Source organism: Oncorhynchus masou, chromosome 6 (genome assembly GCF_036934945.1).
Source record: "Oncorhynchus masou masou isolate Uvic2021 chromosome 6, UVic_Omas_1.1, whole genome shotgun sequence".
Lineage (NCBI taxonomy): Eukaryota > Metazoa > Chordata > Actinopteri > Salmoniformes > Salmonidae > Oncorhynchus > Oncorhynchus masou.
In genome coordinates, this window is record NC_088217.1 from 13984771 (window position 1) to 14005743 (window position 20973).

At 39.1% G+C, this 20973-nt stretch overlaps 1 protein-coding gene across 1 annotated transcript in view; it reads left to right on the forward strand.

Moving 5' to 3' along the window:
- Window positions 1-13416: 13416 nt before the first annotated feature.
- LOC135541251 (eyes absent homolog 2-like) overlaps window positions 13417-20973 on the forward strand; it is a 69882-nt gene continuing 62325 nt past the window's right edge. The window contains exon 1 of the mRNA XM_064967350.1: window positions 13417-13860. The gene's annotated coding sequence lies outside the window, so the exon portion shown is untranslated. The remainder of the gene's footprint in view (window positions 13861-20973) is intronic.

Below are 20973 nucleotides of genomic sequence, written 5' to 3' on the forward strand. Positions count from 1 at the left end.
TGGCAGTATGTTAAATATGGTATGATTATACTTGGCAGTATGTTAAGTATGGTATGATTATACTTGGCATAGGTATGGTATGATTATACTTGGCAGTATGTTAAGTATGGTATGATTATACTTGGCACTATGTTAAGTATGGTATGATTATACTTGGCAGTATATGTTAATACTTGTATGTTAAGTATGATTATACTTGGCAGTATGTTAAGTATGGTATGATTATACTTGGCAGTATGTTAAGTATGAATTGATTATACTTGGCAGTGTGTTAAGTATGGTATGATTATACTTGGCAGTATGTTAAGTATGGTATGATTATACTTGGCAGTATGTTAAGTATGGTATGATTATACTTGGCACTATGTTAAGTATGGTGTGATTATACTTGGCAGTATGTTAAGTATGAATTCATGATACTTGGCAGTATGTTAAGTATGAATTCATGATACTTGGCAGTATGTTAAGTATGGTGTGATTATACTTGGCAGTATGTTAAGTATGGTGTGATTATACTTGGCACTATGTTAAGTATGGTGTGATTATACTTGGCAGTATGTTAAGTATGAATTGATTATACTTGGCAGTATGTTAAGTGTGGTATGATTATACTTGGCAGTATGTTAAGTATGGTATGATTATACTTGGCACTATGTTAAGTATGAATTGATTATACTTGGCAGTATGTTAAGTATGGATTGATTATACTTGGCAGTGATGATTATACTTTGCAGTATGTTAAGTATGGTATGATTATACTTGGCACTATGTTAAGTATGGTGTGATTATACTTGGCAGTATGTTAAGTATGAATTCATGATACTTGTCAGTATGTTAAGTATGGTATGATTATACTTGGCAGTATGTTAAGTATGGTATGATTATACTTGGCAGTATGTTAAGTATGGTATGATTATACTTGGCAGTATGTTAAGTATGGTGTGATTATACTTGGCACTATGTTAAGTATGGTGTATTTATACTTGGCAGTGTGTTCAGTATGAATTGATTATACTTGGCAGTATGTTAAGTATGGTATGATTATACTTGGCAGTATGTTAAGTATGGTATAATTATACTTGGCAGTATGTTAAGTATGGTGTGATTATTCTTGGCAGTATGTTAAGTATGGTATGATTATACTTGGCAGGATGTTAAGAATGAATTGATTAGACTTGGCAGTATGTTAAATATGGTATGATTATACTTGGCAGTATGTTAAGTATGGTATGATTATACTTGGCAGTACGGTAGGTATGGTATGATTATACTTGGCAGTATGCTAAGTATGGTATGCTTATACTTGGCACTATGTGAAGTGTGGTGTGAATATACTTGGCACTATGTTAACTATGGTGTGATTATACTTGGCAGTATGTTAAGTATGAATTTATTATACTTGGCAGTATGTTAAGTATGGTGTGATTATACTTGGCAGTATGTTAAGTATGGTATGATTATACTTGGCAGAATGGTATGTATGGTATGATTATACTTGGCAGTATGTTAAGTATGGTATGATTATACTTGGCAGTATGGTATGTATGGTATGATTATAATTGGCAGTATGTTAAGTATGGTATGATTATACTTGGCACTATGTTAAGTATGGTATGAATATACTTGGCACTATGTTAAGTGTGGTGTGAATATACTTGGCAGTATGGTAAGTATGGTATGATGATACTTGGCAATATGTTAAGTATGAATTGATTATACTTGGTGTATGTTAAGTGTGGTGTGATTATACTTGGCAGTATGTTAAGTATGAATTGATTATACTTGGCAGTATGTTAAGGATGGTGTGATTATACTTTGCAGTATGTTAAGTATGGTATGATTATACTTGGCAGTATGTTAAGTATGGTATGATTATACTTGGCACTATGTTAAGTATGGTATGATTATACTTGGCACTATGTTAAGTATGGTATGATTATACTTGGCAGTATGGTAGGTATGGTATGATTATACTTGGCAGTATGCTAAGTATGGTATGCTTATACTTGGCACTATGTTAAGTGTGGTGTGAATATACTTGGCACTATGTTAAGTATGGTGTGATTATACTTGGCAGTATGTTAAGTATGAATTTATTATACTTGGCAGTATGTTAAGTATGGTGTGATTATACTTGGCAGTATGTTAAGTATGGTATGATTATACTTGGCAGTATGGTATGTATGGTATGATTATACTTGGCAGTATGTTAAGTATGGTATGATTATACTTGGCAGTATGGTATGTATGGTATGATTATAATTGGCAGTATGTTAAGTATGGAATGATTATACTTGGCACTATGTTAAGTATGGTATGAATATACTTGGCACTATGTTAAGTGTGGTGTGAATATACTTGGAAGTATGGTAAGTATGGTATGATGATACTTGGCAGTATGTTAAGTATGAATTGATTATACTTGGTGTATGTTACGTGTGGTGTGATTATACTTGGCAGTATGTTAAGTATGAATATATTATACTTGGCAGTATGTTAAGGATGGTGTGATTATACTTGGCACTACGTTAAGTATGGTATGATTATACTTGGCAGTATGGTAGGTATGGTATGATTATACTTGGCATTATGTTAAGTATGGTATGAATATACTTGGCACTATGTTAAGTGTGGTGTGAATATACTTGGCAGTATGGTAAGTATGGTATGATGATACTTGGCAGTATGTTAAGTATGATTTGATTATACTTGGTGTATGTTAAGTATGGTGTGAATATACTTGGCAGTATGTTAAGTATGAATTGATTATACTTGGCAGTATGGTAAGTATGGTATGATAATACTTGGCAGTATGGTAAGTATGGTGTTAAAATACTTGGCAGTATGGTAAGTATGGTATGACTATACTTGGCAGTATGGTAAGTATGGTGTGAATATACTTGGCAGTATGGTAAGTATGGTATGATTATACTTGGCAGTATGTTAAGTATGAATTGATTATACTTGGCTGTATGTTGAGTATGGTGTGATTATACTTGGCAGTATGTTAAGTATGGTATGATTGTACTTGGCGCTATGTTAAGTATGGTGTGATTAGACTTGGCAGTATGTTAAGTATGGTCTGATTATACTTGGCAGTATGTTAAGTATGGTATGATTATACTTGGCAGTATGTTAAGTATGAATTGATTATACTTGGCAGTATGTTAAGTATGGTATGATTATACTTGGCACTATGCTAAGTGTGGTGTGAATATACTTGGCACTATGATAAGTATGGTGTGATTATACTTGGCAGTGTGTTAAGTATGTTATGATTATACTTGGCAGTATGTTAAGTATGGTATGTTTATACTTGGCAGGATGTTAAGTATGAATTGGTTATACTTGGCAGTGTGTTAAGTATGGTATGATTATACTTGGCTGTATGTTAAGTATGGTATGATTATACTTGGCACTATGTTAAGTATGGTGTGATTATACTTGGCAGCATGTTAAGTATGAATTCATGATACTTGGCAGTATGTTAAGTATGGTATTATTATACTTGGCAGTATGTTAAGTATGGTGTGATTATACTTGGCAGTATGTTAAGTATTGTATGATTATACTTGGCAGTATGTTAAGTATGGTATGATTATACTTTGCAGTATGTTAAGTATGGTGTGATTATACTTGACAGTATGTTAAGAGAGAATTGATTAGACTTGGCAGTATGTTAATATGGTATGATTATACTTGGCAGTATGGTAGGTATGGCATGATTATACTTGACAGTATGTTAAGAGAGAATTGATTAGACTTGGCAGTATGCTAAGTATGGTATGATTATACTTGGCACTATGCTAAGTGTGGTGTGAATATACTTGGCACTATGTTAAGTATGGTATGATTATACTTGGCAGTATGTTAAGTATGGTATGATTATACTTGGCAGTATGTTAAGTATGAATTGATTATACTTGGCAGTGTGTTAAGTATGGTGAGTAATTATACTTGGCAGTATGTTAAGTATGGTATGATTATACTTGGCAGTATGTTAAGTATGGCATGATTATACTTGGCAGTATGTTAAGTATGGTATGATTATACTTGGCAGTATGTTAAGTATGGTATGATTATACTTGGCAGTATGTTAAGTATTGTATGATTATACTTGGCAGTATGTTAAGTATGGTGTGATTATACTTGGCAGTATGTTAAGTATGGTGTGATTATACTTGTCAGTATGTTAAGTATTGTATGATTATACTTGGCAGTATGTTAAGTATGGTGTGATTATACTTGGCAGTATGTTAAGTATGGTTTGATTATACTTGGCAGTATGTTAAGTATGGTGTGATTATACTTGTCAGTATGTTAAGTATTGTATGATTATACTTGGCAGTATGTTACAGTGCCTTGCGAAAGTATTCGGCCCCCTTGAACTTTGCGATCTTTTGCCACATTTCAGGCTTCAAACATAAAGATATAAAACTGTATTTTTTTGTGAAGAATCAACAACAAGTGGGACACAGTCATGAAGTGAAACGACATTTATTGGATATTTCAAACTTTTTTAACAAATCAAAAACAAAAAAATTGGGCGTGCAAAATTATTCAGCCCCCTTAAGTTATTACTTTGTAGCGCCACCTTTTGCTGCGATTACAGCTGTAAGTCGCTTGGGGTATGTCTCTATCAGTTTTGCACATCGAGAGACTGACATTTTTTCCCATTCCTCCTTGCAAAACAGCTCGAGATCAGTGAGGTTGGATGGAGAGCATTTGTGAACAGCAGTTTTCAGTTCTTTCCACAGATTCTCGATTGGATTCAGGTCTGGACTTTGACTTGGCCATTCTAACACCTGGATATGTTTATTTTTGAACCATTCCATTGTAGATTTTGCTTTATGTTTTGGATCATTGTCTTGTTGGAAGACAAATCTCCGTCCCAGTCTCAGGTCTTTTGCAGACTCAGGTTATCTTCCAGAATGGTCCTGTATTTGGCTCCATCCATCTTCCCATCAATTTTAACCATCTTCCCTGTCCCTGCTGAAGAAAAGCAGGCCCAAACCATGATGCTGCCACCACCATGTTTGACAGTGGGTATGGTGTGGTCAGGGTGATGAGCTGTGTTGCTTTTACGCCAAACATAACGTTTTGCATTGTTGCCAAAAAGTTCAATTTTGGTTTCATCTGACCAGAGCACCTTCTTCCACGTTTGGTGTGTCTCCCAGGTGGTTTGTGGCAAATTTTAAACGACACTTTTTATGGCTATCTTTAAGAAATGGCTTTCTTCTTGCCACTCTTCCATAAAGGCCAGATTTGTGCAATATACGACTGATTGTTGTCCTATGGACAGAGTCTCCCACCTCAGCTGTAGATCTCTGCAGTTCATCCAGAGTGATCATGGGCCTCTTGGCTGCATCTCTGATCAGTCTTCTCCTTGTATGAGCTGAAAGTTTAGAGGGACGGCCAGGTCTTGGTAGATTTGCAGTGGTCTGATACTCCTTCCATTTCAATATTATCGCTTGCACAGTGCTGCTTGGGATGTTTAAAGCTTTGGAAATCTTTTTGTATCCAAATCCAGCTTTACACTTCTTCACAACAGTATCTCGGACCTGCCTGGTGTGTTCCTTGTTCTTCATGATGCTCTCTGAAGTATGGTGTGATTATACTTGGCAGTATGTTAAGTATGGTATGATTATACTTGGCATTATGTTAAGTATGGTGTGATATACTTGGCAGTATGTTAAGTATGGTATGATCATGCTCATATCAAATAAAATGATCCAGAAAAATATCCTTAGTCACGCAATGCAACCGCCCCAGGCCAGTCTGGTTGATTTAAACGTAAATACAACACGGTACATATTTGCAGAAATTGAATATGTGTGAGATATATCTTTCAGGATATTTAATGAACCGGGAGGAAATAACTGCCATTTCCCTAATTTTATAGGAAAGCAATTACAAAAGTCATCTCACTAGTGCATCAGCTAACCTGGAACTATATTGCAACAAAAATATGTTGACATCATCTCAGTTCAGCCATGTCATTGGCCAGGAGATTATAAGGAAATCAAACAATACATTCCCCCACTAGCGACCCCATCATCTTTGCCCATAGCTTCTCATCAACAGGAGCACAAGCAGCCTGACGAGGGGGAAACCACAAACACAGGTTTTAAGCTACCTCACAAAGCCCTATTGTCCCACCAACACTGTTGCCTCTGCCTGAAGCAGGACTATCCTCACTGTTCCCACAACCCTTTATCTCAGGTGGCTTTAGTCAAAGACACATCGTCAACCAAGTCTGTCAGGACCGTGTCACCGTCAGCACACACACTTCATAAAGTCAACGTCAACTGAGACTGTGTTGTGTGTGAAACTATTTCACACTGTCTGTCTGGCCCATTAGAGACTTCTTCAGAAAGGTTGTACATTGACACACCTTGTCCCCTCTCATTCTAAAACATGCCTGGGCCCTGCAGCCTGGTGCATTTTTGACTTCCGTGGGAACCTGAAAAGCAATGTGAATGTACCTTTCTCACCTCTGGGCCGACGTGGAGGAAATGGACGAGCGGGAAACATTGTCTGAAATTCTCACAGGAGATCATCCATCATAAGAGGTGCTAACTGGCTGGATGTGGACAGGCTTCATTATCATCATACGGGGGTTATAAATCTCTCCAAGGTGAGAACAAGTGTCAATCATTGCCATCGGCCCGAGAAGCCTCTCATCTTCTGCAGTCCTCACAGGTTGTCATAAACGACTAACAAGGTTTTATGACTTCCAAGCCTTCATAATCTTTTACATTGTGGTTTACATAGCTAATAGTGGAAAGTAGTGGAAAGTACCATGTTATTGTTGATAATAATTGAAAAATACAGATGTAGGATCTCAATTTGAGCCATTTTCCTACAGCAGGAAAATAATCCGGCAGCAACAGGAAATGTGAATTATTATGTGGATTATAATGGACATTTTATTGTAGGGGTTGGTACATAAGGGAAAATCAAATCTGAAATGTCAAAATGTAAATGACACACATCAGAAGTCTTCTGAAACCTCAAATAACTAAGTTTTATATTTCCTTCTATGCAGGCCAGTTATCCAGCAACAGGGTGATCAAATTACGATCCAACAACTATAGTAGTACATACTGTACTTATTTTTGGAAGAATTTACTTTAGATAAACTCTTGGAAAGTAGTATCACGTTGTTATTGCTGAGATAACAGACAGCATCGAATCATTGTTGTTTTCTGGTCTCTATGTGAGCTGCCAGGTATGTAAACCATTTTAACACAAGTTGACACACCTCGTGTAATGTGTGTATGTATGTGTGTGAAAGCAAGCAAACAGATTAAATTAATACCTGCCTCCAGGACATTCAATTCTACATTTCCTCTGAGATAATCCTATCAATTTCTGATTGTGTATCACAGTTCATGCATTTGGTGAGATGTGTGTCTTGTCTTTCAGAGTATCCCGTTTTCAGACCGCTGAACATAGAAACAATGCCTGGCAAGGACAGTTTATTTAGCTCAGTGGAAAAGTAAGGTGAACAAATTGATTGTATTATTATAATTACACATAATTATAATTACATGTATAATTACATAGGATAACAAAACATACAGATAAATGACCAAATAAATGTGATGAAATAAAAATACATTTGGATAAGCAAACAAAACGTCCAATCTACTTAATACAGATAATAATTATTTTTCATAATTCGCAATAATTACGTTTTCATAATATATTATATAAAAAGTTGTCCTGTTAGCCGCAGAACCAGTTATGGCAGGTTTTGTGAAATATTCATATATCCTATAAATACAATTCCTTTGTTTTATAATATTTAGCATTTAGTCTCGATCTTGTTTTTCCTGTACATGTGAAGTGATTTGCGACACTCATATCAGAAAGCTGTTGTGTCTAGGTAAGTGGCAGGGACGGCCTTGCTCACAGGTTACAAATTCCTCCGGAGAAATTGTCTCTATCTGAGGTTTATGGCCTGAAACATCTGTTGTAATTTCTGTCAAATTGAAATGTTATTACCTGGTCATTAAAGCCGTGGCAATGACAAAACCAGATGGCCTCCGCTGCTCTTACAACTCCTGCGTTTTTATGGTGTTGGTGAAAATTGAACCAAAGGGAGCGCTCCGCATTGTAAAATTAAGGCAATCATTCCCACATTCCCCAGACAAGGGAAGCAGTATCAAGGTTTGGCAGCGTAGGGCTGCAGGGTGATGAGGCTCGGCTCCGGTGTTAGAGGTGGGAGTCGACTGTGTAACACACACATCCAGAACCACCCTGAGAGAAAGTAGTCCCGCTTACTGGGAGGGAGGTGGGGAGGGAGGGAGTTAGGGTGGTGGGGAGGGAGGGAGGGATGGAGGAGGGTGGTGGGGAGTGAGGGAGTTAGGGAGGTGGGGAGGGAGGGAGGGATGGAGGAGGGTGGTGGGGAGGGGGGAGGGAGTTAGGGTGGTGGGGGGAGGGGCGGGAGGGCGGGAGAGATGGAGGAGGGTGGTGGGGAGGGAGGGATGTAGGGGGTGGTGGGGAGGGAGTTAGGGAGGTGGGGAGGGAGGGAGGGATGGAGGAGGGTGGTGGGGAGGGAGGGATGGAGGGAGGGTGGGGGGAGGGAAGGGAGGGATGGAGGAGGGTGGTGGGGAGGGAGGGATGGAGGGAGGGTGGTGGGGAGGGAGGGAGGGATGGAGGGAGGGTGGTGGGGAGGGAGGGAGTTGGAGGGTGGTGGGGGGAGGGAGGGATGGAGGAGGATGGTGGGGAGGGAGGGAGTGGAGGGAGGGTGGGGGGAGGGAGGGAGGGATGGAGGAGGGTGGTGGGGAGGGAGGGAGTTAGGGAGGTGGGGAGGGAGGAGGGATGGGGGAGGGTGGTGGGGAGGGAGGGAGGGATGGAGGAGGGTGGTGGGGAGGGAGGGAGGGAGTGGGGAGGTGGGGAGGGGAGGGAGGGATGGATGGGGGAGGGTGGTGGGGAGGGAGGGAGGGATGGAGGAGGGTGGTGGGGAGGGAGGGAGGTGGGGAGGGAGGAATGGAGGAGGGTGGTGGGGAGGGAGGGAGGGAGTTAGGGAGATGGGGAGGGATGGGTCGATCAACTGCTGGGAGAGGAGGAGAAGGAGGAGGAGGAGGAGGGGGGGGGGGGACTGGTTGTCACTTGTGTATTTATTAGGGAACACGGAGGCAAGAAGAGAGAGGAAAGGATGGTTGTAGGAGAAAAGAGATTTGGTGTAAAGAAAGAGAGAGGAGAGCGAGGTAGAGGGTTTGGAGGGTGATGGGTGTGATGGGGCAGTGGGGTGAGAGCGGTAAACCGGGCAACACAGATGTGGTAGTTATTAAACAACAGCTTCCACACTGTGTAAACGCCCTGTGAGGGGTGTGATGGGGTGGTAGTTATTATACGACAGCTTCCACACTGTGTAAACGCCCTGTGAGGGGTGTGATGGGGTGGTAGTTATTATACGACAGCTTCCACACTGTGTAAACGCCCTGTGAGGGGTGTGATGGGGTGGTAGTTATTATACGACAGCTTCCACACTGTGTAAACGCCCTGTGAGGGGTGTGATGGGGTGGTAGTTATTATACGACAGCTTCCACACTGTGTAAACGCCCTGTGAGGGGTGCTAGTCCGTCTGTTTCTCCCTGTTTACATTCTCCTCTCCCCCTATCCTCCTCCTGGTATTTTCAGGATGCACCTTAGAAAAACGTTTTGAGGCTGAATTTATTATTTAACACACATTTTACTTTATGTAGCAAAGTATTTGAGTAGGTTTTCTGAGGGAGTAAGGACATCATCAGGGCCATTAAGCCGTGTGACATTGTAACAGCGAGCCACCCGAGCTCTTCAGAGGAAGAAGAGACAATAGTCGCTTTAATTTCCTCGCCGACATTCCTAACGAAGAATGGAACTTTGCAAATGAATCAGAAGCAGACAAAGTCCATGTCTGGGTCACGGTACATCCCAGAGTCCTAGGTAACGCGATGGGACTTTTCCATATCCCCGTCCCAACCACTTCTCTCTGCTCTCTCCTCTGTGTTGTTTTGAGTTCCACAGCAAGTGAGAGAGTACTAATATAGGAAACTCACACATTTGTCGGAGGGCTATTGAAATTCATCACGAATGCATCAAAAGCAATGCTGAATTGGGAGAATGTACACATGGTTATAATCTAACTGGAGGTAATTAAGTCCTATATTCCTTGTTGTGTGTCTATACATGGGAATTAGCATGTATGAGAAACTCTTGCCTGCGTTCCCTCCTGCTGGTTAACTTCGTCGTTCTCGAGGTGTCAAAATGGTGTCAGAGAGAGCTTCCTGTTTCCTCTTTTGCCAGGCCTGCCATTCGCAGGTTCCCAGCGACAGACTTCCTCATATTACAGGATATACATCCAGACTGCTGAGGACTTGACTCCGACACGACTCCTAGACAACCGCCTGCCTTTGTTCCCCAGTTCTGGCATGGTTTAAGGTTCTGTCTTTTGTGCCTGGACATGTAATATAAAATATATACTTATTAAACGGGTTCGGAGAATCTGCAATCTGATTAGCTGAAATGGGGATCCAGGACATTGACAGTTCCCTGTTAATCGCACTACATATGGAAGTAGAGCCAGCTATCAAAATGTACCTTGTCCCCAAGCTCGAATTACAGAGAGAGAGCCAGCTGGTGGGCAAGATTACATCAAAATATCAATAAGCCAACTCTGAGCCCTGAGCAAAACAAAAAACATGGCAGACAATTTCTCTCGCCTCTCCATCACCAGTAGTAACCACAACCTTCAATGAATGTTTGCCTAACTTTATATTGTCCAGTACAACACAAAGCAAATTGAAACATGGTGGCAGCAGTGGGTTTAATTTTCTAATGATTATGTCTATGATATAGCCTGTAAAATGTAAAATAAACACTGCCTCAAATAGCTGCCTGTCCCTTTTAATAGCTGGGCATCGGCACACATTTCAACAAATAAACGGCGTGACAAAATGCATTGCTTACGAGGTTACCATGAACACAGCTCTGATATTCCCATGGTCATGTGCATAAAACAATTAAGTAATAATTCTGTCTTCATTGCCATGGTGCCACAAAAATGATAACACATCAAATTCAAGCTAGCAGTGATCAGATTCGCAGAGCAAAATTTGGGCGAGGCAGCAGCCTGGCATTTTGGAATTGATCCAAAACTAGTGAGATAAGCGGAAAAGTGAAAAAGTCAAACGTTGTCTGAGGTGGATCAGAAGAGGGCGACACTGCAAGGTGGGGTGGTGGGGGGGGGGGGGGGGGTAAGGGAGGAAGTAGACGCCTGGCTCAGAAAGAAGCCTGTCACACAAGCAGTCACTTAGGTCCCCCGACTGTTAGGGGGCACACTAACCAATGTTTTAATATACATTACTATTGAGAGTAAGAACAGTAAAATACACCAGGTGCAATATCAAAATGTGGTTGGGCATCAGCAGTTTTTCTCTTGTTATGTCAGTTACCGACAGCCACTAAATTAGCCATGTCAGCTAACAATTTTGAGTCTAGACTTGTAGTATCATGGTCAAATACCAACCGGCTCAACCTCCAGGGGGCCCACATTGATTTAGTTAGTAATTCTCACTCAGATATCATGTTAACATGGCATAAGTCATGGTAAAAAAATTATAGAATTGCAGTAGATTTGCTTTAAAACTTCAAAAATGTCACTCCGCCCCATGGCAAAATTATTATAGAATTGCAGTAAATGCGCTTTAAAATTGCAACATTTTCTCTACGCCCCATGGCAAAATGTGTAGAATAGCAGGAAATGAACTTAAAACTACTTTTTTCCTCTCCGCTATCAAGGGGGTACCACTAAAATGTTTTGCCGCAAGGTGGGGGGCCCCTCACACACATCAAGTAGAGCCCTGATTAAAGCAAATAAATGCCCAGGCTATTGATTGAATTTTTACATTATACAATATTGGTTGAGAAATATTTAGTTGAGACTTTCCATATGCAAATGTTTACATTCAGTCAATATGTTATTATTTTCTTTAAAACTTGATGTAATAATGAAACATTTGGAAGGTATGTTTTTCAAGAGTCAATGACTGTATAAATCAAGAAATATATGTCCCAATTAATCTTGGATTGCCCATTTAACCACAGTCAAGATATAGCCAGCTATGTTATTTTGTTTACAGTGCATACCAAAGCTTATTGACAGTGGGGATAGTGTATTTGTGTCATTTCAAATAAGACACATTTAGTTAGGGTTTAATAAACCGTTAACAAATAACATTAATAGTGTAAAGCATTATTTATTGTTTGACCATTTATTTTTAAACATTAGGGTATATAATAACATGATTTGTTTATGATGTGTTATATTGCCTTACAAGTACGTTGTTATATGCAGTTACAGAGCATTATTAAACTGCAACGGTAACACTTTGAATGAAATATATCTTCAAAAGGCCTAATGAAGCCTTCATTAAGCCTTCATAAGGCCCTCAAAAGGTAACCAATAATTTGTTAATTCACATACACAGGATGATATGATGGGTAGACCTAGTGCGTTGCAAATTGTGGCGTAACCCTTTTGCCACCCTATAATGACATTAACAAATTATTCTTGAATAATTTAGGTAGGCCTTATAATGGGTTTATGAAGGCTTAATTTAGCCTTTAATATGCTTTATGCTTTAATATGCTTTAAGCAGTGCGGCTTGGTTGGGTTGTGTATCGGAGGACGCATGACTTTCAACCTTCGTCTCTCCCGAGCCCGTGCGGGAGTTTTAGCGATGAGACAAGATAGTAGCTACTAAACAAGTGGATTCCACGACATTGGGGAGAAAAAGGGGGTACAATTTAAAATATATATATATACATATATATATATATGCTTTATATTAAAGTGTGACTGTACCTCACATTTCTGTAGGAAGGTACACAATGTTATATTCTATAAGGAGCTATGAAAGACACGTTTATAAGGCAATATAGTATTAAAGTGCTTCAAGTTGTTATTTTAATGCATGGACATGTATAAACCAATGATTGTGAACACACACTATAGTGGGTATACGTATAGGCCTAAGACTAAGATATATCACAATATGCGCACATTAAGGACCTTTAGAAACCAGTCAATGCCCTAGGGTCATTAGAATAAATGATTAATCCACACATAATGTCAACACCGTAACAGACTTCCAGAGAAGCCCTAAGCGCGTGAGATTCTCGTCGTCTGTGTGTAAACAACGGTCGAGAGAGGCTTTCTTTACCAAACAAAGATACAAAGGTGAGATAAAGCGATAGAGGAAGAGCTCAACTCCGCCTGAGCTATTTTGTTAACTGAAGAATATAGAGAGCCAATTGAAAGCAACTCCTGCGTAATGGCACAAGCACAGGCGCGCGCGGGATCACACTCACACACACACACACACACACACACACACACACGCTGTAGAGCACTCGGCTCGCGGATATTGAGAAAACCCTCAGGAGGAGGAACCAACATTTTTTCATTTACCCTTATCATCACTTCCTTACCAGCGCCAAAGCAAACACGCGCTCCTGAAGGTGTATGAAACACTTATCGAGAAACGGGTTCAATGTTTCGGATGAAAACGCAGCCTTAGATTCGCTGGAAAGCTGTCATTTCGGTTTATTAGACCGTAGTAGACGAACGATTCATGAAATCCAAACTAAGTGCGCACACATTTCTAAAATCTGCAGTCATCATCACTTTGAAGAATAATAAATAGGCATCCACAGTGAGTAAAGACGTATCGTGCTTTGAGTTTGACTATTGAACGTTCCAGTTTCATCTGTAGAAACGTTTTGCTATAGAGATTTGAACACGCTAAGCCATATGGAGAGAGAACAGTGTTGAACAACTACCGGATTTTTTTCTCGACCTAAATCATGGTAAGTGGATTCATATGAGTATGAATATCATATTGCTTTTCAAAAGTGTTATTGCCTGTTCAGAAAAATGAATAGCCTATGTTCATTCTGTGTGCAGTAATCGATTTTTTTGAGCACTTGAATTATCTTTATAGGTTATAGGATACAATTCTACAGAAAAAGTTAAACAAAAGTTAAATTAGGCCAGTATTGTTTTTCAAGCAGTAGTTTTCCAGAGCGGGGCAATACATATAACAATGAAGATACTCATAATATTTGTTGGTTTTGGGCCTAAACCAACTCATCGGCTCTGTTAAACATCTCCTAGCCGTTTCAACTGACCGACTATGTAGGCCACTTCAGTTCCCACAAAACTTCATTTTGAACATTATTGGTAAAATTGCATAGTATTTTTAGCATCTTTCTTTAGTAAATATCACCAATATCCATTTGACTTCATCACTCAGGCTAGCCTAATGCCTACTCGCTTGAAAACTGAATTCACAGCATAGAAATGTGGCTACAGTATATGGGACAGTGACTGATGTTTCTTATCAGAAGTTTCCTTTCTCCTCCATGTATTTACATTTAAAAATATATATTATTAGAAGTTTGCATTGCAGTAAACTACTATGCATATAATGAAGGAGCCTGTGAGACAAATATATTTCAATTCTATTTCCAATCAGAATGTACAGTACAGTAAGCTAGTTTCCTCATTTGGAAACTTTTTGAAATACATTTCACTGCAGGTTAAAGCTCACACAACACCTACTTGACAGTATAGCTCATAGAGTAGACCTAGACCTATATTTGTTATGTCTATCATTTCACCAACAATTTAAATTAGTTCTGATCACTATAATTATATTATTGTCGGATATTATAGGCTAGTGCAGCAATGGGCAACTTTGATGGCCACAAAAATTCGGAACTATAAAAATAAATAAATAAAGAGAGTCACACACTCCATATATAAACTCCCAGTAATTTATTGGGTAAATCACCAACGTTTCGGCATCACTGTGCCTTCAGAAAATCGGAACTCATCACGAGGGGCCGCAGTGGCTCGCGGGTCTGTGTACCCACATCCATACCCACTCATGCAGTCTGAGCCCTAGCCTTTTAGCTAAGCAAGTTTGCTGGAATTCTACACGTTGTGCCAATGGGTCTTAGAGAAGATTTAGCAATTGTATATCTCATTTTATGCAATTTTACTCATTTTGAAAAGGGTGGAGAGAAAAATTTGCAGTTTTACATCTAATTCCTTGCAATTCTATACATGTTGCCATGTTGGGGAGAGAAATGGTTGCAGTCTTTTTTTAATATGATATCTGGGTGCGAGTGACTAACAAAATCAATGGGGGCCCCTGGCGGTAATTTAACCATGATTACTACAAGTTTAAATAGCAGGCTAAACTAATTTACCAATCACAAAATGGTTATCTGACATGGCTTCGAGTGACTGTCAGTGACTGACATAAGAAGAGAAAAACTGATGAAATTGCAGATTGTGTATTCCACTATTCTAACACTCAACAGTAAGTTGAGACCCCGATTGAGTAAAATCCATTTTTTAAACAACATAACCTTTTTACTCCATGGCAGCGTTACAGTCCAAGGACTGACTGGGTGTGACTTGTCTATCTCCTGATTTGTAAATCTAAGTTTTTCCATTATTTATTTACGCCAAATCACTGTGTGTGTGTGTGTGTGTGTGTGTGTGTGTGTGTGTGTGTGTGTGTGTGTGTGTGTGTGTGTGTGTGTGTGTGTGTGTGTGTGTGTGTGTGTGTGTGTGTGTGTGTGTGTGTGTGTGTGTGTGTGTTGGAGTAAATTGTCTCTATACTAACGTTGTGTTGGGGGAGTATACCATTCGGTCCTACTTCTTTAAAGCTCTTTATTTTCCTTGGTGGTAGTTGAATCCTTTCAACACTTGTGCTTGGCCTAAGTACTGAAGAATACAGCTAATCACGGAGGCCTTTTTCTTGCCAGGAAACTAATTAAGTAATTTCAGGGAACCACACTAAGGATTTCTCCAAAGACAGGTATTCATGTTTCTCAAGGACCCCTTCATAGCTCCGATCTAAAATGGCCCTCTGTGTTTTGGTAGCCATTCCAATCACCTTTAAACACTCGTAGATCACGACAGCTTCGTTCAGAAGCGTTCAGTCTGGATCTCTCCGTCTTGCTCGGAGCACAAAAAATAACAAAAGCATTTTTTTTTGTCTGAGAAATGCAGACAAGAGTTCCATTGACATTTTGCTCCACACCTAATACTGCATGGAATAAATATTCAGTCATCACTTTGCACATGGATATTCATTTACTTGAATTGTTGAGGTGATCAAATATTACAATACATACATTTCCATAAGACTTATAGGAAAGCTATTAAAATAATGATACATTTATGGATCATATATCTATTGACCTTTATATCTTTAATTCATATATCAACATTTAATATACTTTTAATACACTTTATTGGTCGATCGCACACACAGTCCAACCCAAAATACCCAACCGCTCTGAAAGACACACACAGTCCAACCCAAAATACCCAACCGCTCTGAAAGACACACACAGTCCAACCCAAAATACCCAACCGCTCTGAAAGACACACACAGTCCAACCCAAAATACCCAACCGCTCTGAAAGACACACACAGTCCAACCCAAAATACCCAACCGCTCTGAAAGACACACACAGTCCAACCAAAAATACCCAACCGCTCTGAAAGACACACACAGTCCAACCAAAAATACCCAACCGCTCTGAAAGACACACACAGTCCAACCAAAAATACCCAACCGCTCTGAAAGACACACACAGTCCAACCAAAAATACCCAACCGCTCTGAAAGACACACACACACAGTCCAACCAAAAATACCCAACCGCTCTGAAAGACACACACAGTCCAACCAAAAATACCCAACCGCTCTGAAAGACACACACAGTCCAACCAAAAATACCCAACCGCTCTGAAAGACACACACAGTCCAACCAAAAATACCCAACCGCTCTGAAAGACACACACAGTCCAACCAAAAATACCCAACCGCTCTGAAAGACACACAGTCCAACCCAAAATACCCAACCGCTCTGAAAGACACACACAGTCCAACCAAAAATACCCAACCGCTCTGAAAGACACACACAGTCCAACCAAAAATACCCAACCGCTCTGAAAGACACACACAGTCCAACCAAAAATACCCAACCGCTCTGAAAGACACACACCAGTCCAACCCAAAAAAATACCCAACCGCTCTGAAAGACACACACAGTCCAACCAAAAATACCCAACCGCTCTGAAAGACACACACAGTCCAACCAAAAATACCCAACCGTCCAACCAAAAAAAATACCCAACCGCTCTGAAAGACACACACAGTCCAACCAAAAATACCCAACCGCTCTGAAAGACACACACAGTCCAACCAAAAATACCCAACCCCTCTGAAAGAGACACACAGTCCAACCAAAAATATGCCTTTTGCTTTTAACCCAAACCCTCTGAAAGACACAAATAGAGGTTTTTGGAGAGGTGCGGGGGGCTGCCACACTGGCAGCTGTTGTGAGGGGTTATAAGTGCATTGCTCACGGGCACAACAGCATCTAGGTTTTGATACCAGCAACTCTTAGGTTGCCAGCTCATTTACCAACAGGTTTTTCACGTCGGTCCCGGGCTCCGACCTGGCAATCCTCCAGGTTCTGGCTTTGCCTCTCTAACCGCGAGGCTACCGGCCGACTGTGATAGTACAGTACTTAACTTATTCAGTTAACTGAAGATAGTATCATTCAGTTATATTGGCTGAAATTGTACTCAATGATGCCCTCCTTCCTATAGGCTTACAGGGCATGTGGTTTAGACCCAGGAAGAGTATTCATTTCATATCTATCAAATATAATTGTTTTGAGCAAATCCATCTCTGTTTGTGTTTATTTTCCATGAAACTGCATTGGCAGCTAGATTACAACCCACCATTTTGTATTTCAGAAAACAACCAAGTATTCATCTAATGAAATAGGACTCACATATTAACTCTTTTTCCCAATTGTCTCCAAATATTCTCTATCCAAGTCAATTATCTGAAATATACTTGTGGAGCAAACACTGCATCAACCACAGAGTTTTTTTATCGAAGCAAAAGACTGAATATAAATCATCAGAAACCTGATCCCGATCTGAATTTCTACCCCCACAAATAACATTTGGGGAATGAAAAAAAGTGGACCACAAACCGAAGGCAGTTTGTGCTGGGGGGTTTGATTTAACACGGTGTTTCGTATCTTAATAACATTAGGCCCCATTTTTAGAACAGCCTTCTGCTTCGCAGAACCCTCTCCCTTCATGGTTCCTATTACTTGAGTCTAATAAATCGTGAATAAGCAGGAGCCTAAAGTCCTGGATCGAGGAGAATTCCCCATCCTGTACCGTGAGGCACCCCCTCTTAAGAAAACACAAATTAAATCCAAACTCCTCTATAGCCAAAGGTTTGTGGAATGATAAATATTTTTATAGGAAGCTCTGCTCTTCCTGACTTTATCTTAGCAATGGATCCACTCCTGAAAATATAATGGATCCACTCCTGATAAATATAATGGATCCACTCCTGATAAATGTAATGGATCCACTCCTGATAAATATAATGGATCCACTCCTGATAAATATAATGGATCCACTCCTGATAAATATAATGGATCTACTCCTGATAAATATAATGGATCCACTCCTGATAAATATAATGGATCCACTCCTGATAAATATAATGGATCCACTCCTGATAAATATAATGGATCCACTCCTGATAAATATAATGGATCCACTCCTGATAAATATAATGGATCCACTCCTGATAAATATAATGGATCCACTCCTGATAAATATAATGGATCCACTCCTGATAAATATAATGGATCCACTCCTGATAAATATAATGGATCCACTCCTGATAAATATAATGGATCCACTCCTGATAAATATAATGGATCCACTCCTGATAAATATAATGGATCCACTCCTGATAAATATAATGGATCCACTCCTGATAAATATAATAATGGATCCACTCCTGATAAATATAATGGATCCACTCCTGATAAATATAATGGATCCACTCCTGATAAATATAATGGATCCACTCCTGATAAATATAATGGATCCACTCCTGATAAATATAATGGATCCACTCCTGATAAATATAATGGATCCACTCCTGATAAATATAATGGATCCACTCCTGATAAATATAATGGATCCACTCCTGATAAATATAATGGATCCACTCCTGATAAATATAATGGATCCACTCCTGATAAATATAATGGATCCACTCCTGATAAATATAATGGATCCACTCCTGATAAATATAATGGATCCACTCCTGATAAATATAATGGATCCACTCCTGATAAATATAATGGATCCACTCCTGATAAATATAATGGATCCACTCCTGATAAATATAATGGATCCACTCCTGATAAATATAATGGATCCACTCCTGATAAATATAATGGATCCACTCCTGATAAATATAATGGATCCACTCCTGATAAATATAATGGATCCACTCCTGATAAATATAATGGATCCACTCCTGATAAATATAATGGATCCACTCCTGATAAATATAATGGATCCACTCCTGATAAATATAATGGATCCACTCCTGATAAATATAATGGATCCACTCCTGATAAATATAATGGATCCACTCCTGATAAATATAATGGATCCACTCCTGATAAATATAATGGATCCACTCCTGATAAATATAATGGATCCACTCCTGATAAATATAATGGATCCACTCCTGATAAATATAATGGATCCACTCCTGATAAATATAATGGATCCACTCCTGATAAATATAATGGATCCAATAAATATAATGGATCCACTCCTGATAAATATAATGGATCCACTCCTGATAAATATAATGGATCCACTCCTGATAAATATAATGGATCCACTCCTGATAAATATAATGGATCCACTCCTGATAAATATAATGGATCCACTCCTGATAAATATAATGGATCCACTCCTGATAAATATAATGGATCCACTCCTGATAAATATAATGGATCCACTCCTGATAAATATAATGGATCCACTCCTGATAAATATAATGGATCCACTCCTGATAAATATAATGGATCCACTCCTGATAAATATAATGGATCCACTCCTGATAAATATAATGGATCCACTCCTGATAAATATAATGGATCCACTCCTGATAAATATAATGGATCCACTCCTGATAAATATAATGGATCCACTCCTGATAAATATAATGGATCCACTCCTGATAAATATAATGGATCCACTCCTGATAAATATAATGGATCCACTCCTGATAAATATAATGGATCCACTCCTGATAAATATAATGGATCCACTCCTGATAAATATAATGGATCCACTCCTGATAAATATAATGGATCCACTCCTGATAAATATAATGGATCCACTCCTGATAAATATAATGGATCCACTCCTGATAAATATAATGGATCCACTCCTGATAAATATAATGGATCCACTCCTGATAAATATAATGGATCCACTCCTGATAAATATAATGGATCCACTCCTGATAAATATAATGGATCCACTCCTGATAAATATAATGGATCCACTCCTGATAAATATAATGGATCCACTCCTGATAAATATAATGGATCCACTCCTGATAAATATAATGGATCCACTCCTGATAAATATAATGGATCCACTCCTGATAAATATAATGGATCCACTCCTGATAAATATAATGGATCCACTCCTGATAAATATAATGGATCCACTCCTGATAAATATAATGGATCCACTCCTGATAAATATAATGGATCCACTCCTGATAAATATAATGGATCCACTCCTGATAAATATAATGGATCCACTCCTGATAAATATAATGGATCCACTCCTGATAAATATAATGGATCCACTCCTGATAAATATAATGGATCCACTCCTGATAAATATAATGGATCCACTCCTGATAAATATAATGGATCCACTCCTGATAAATATAATGGATCCACTCCTGATAAATATAATGGATCCACTCCTGATAAATATAATGGATCCACTCCTGATAAATATAATGGATCCACT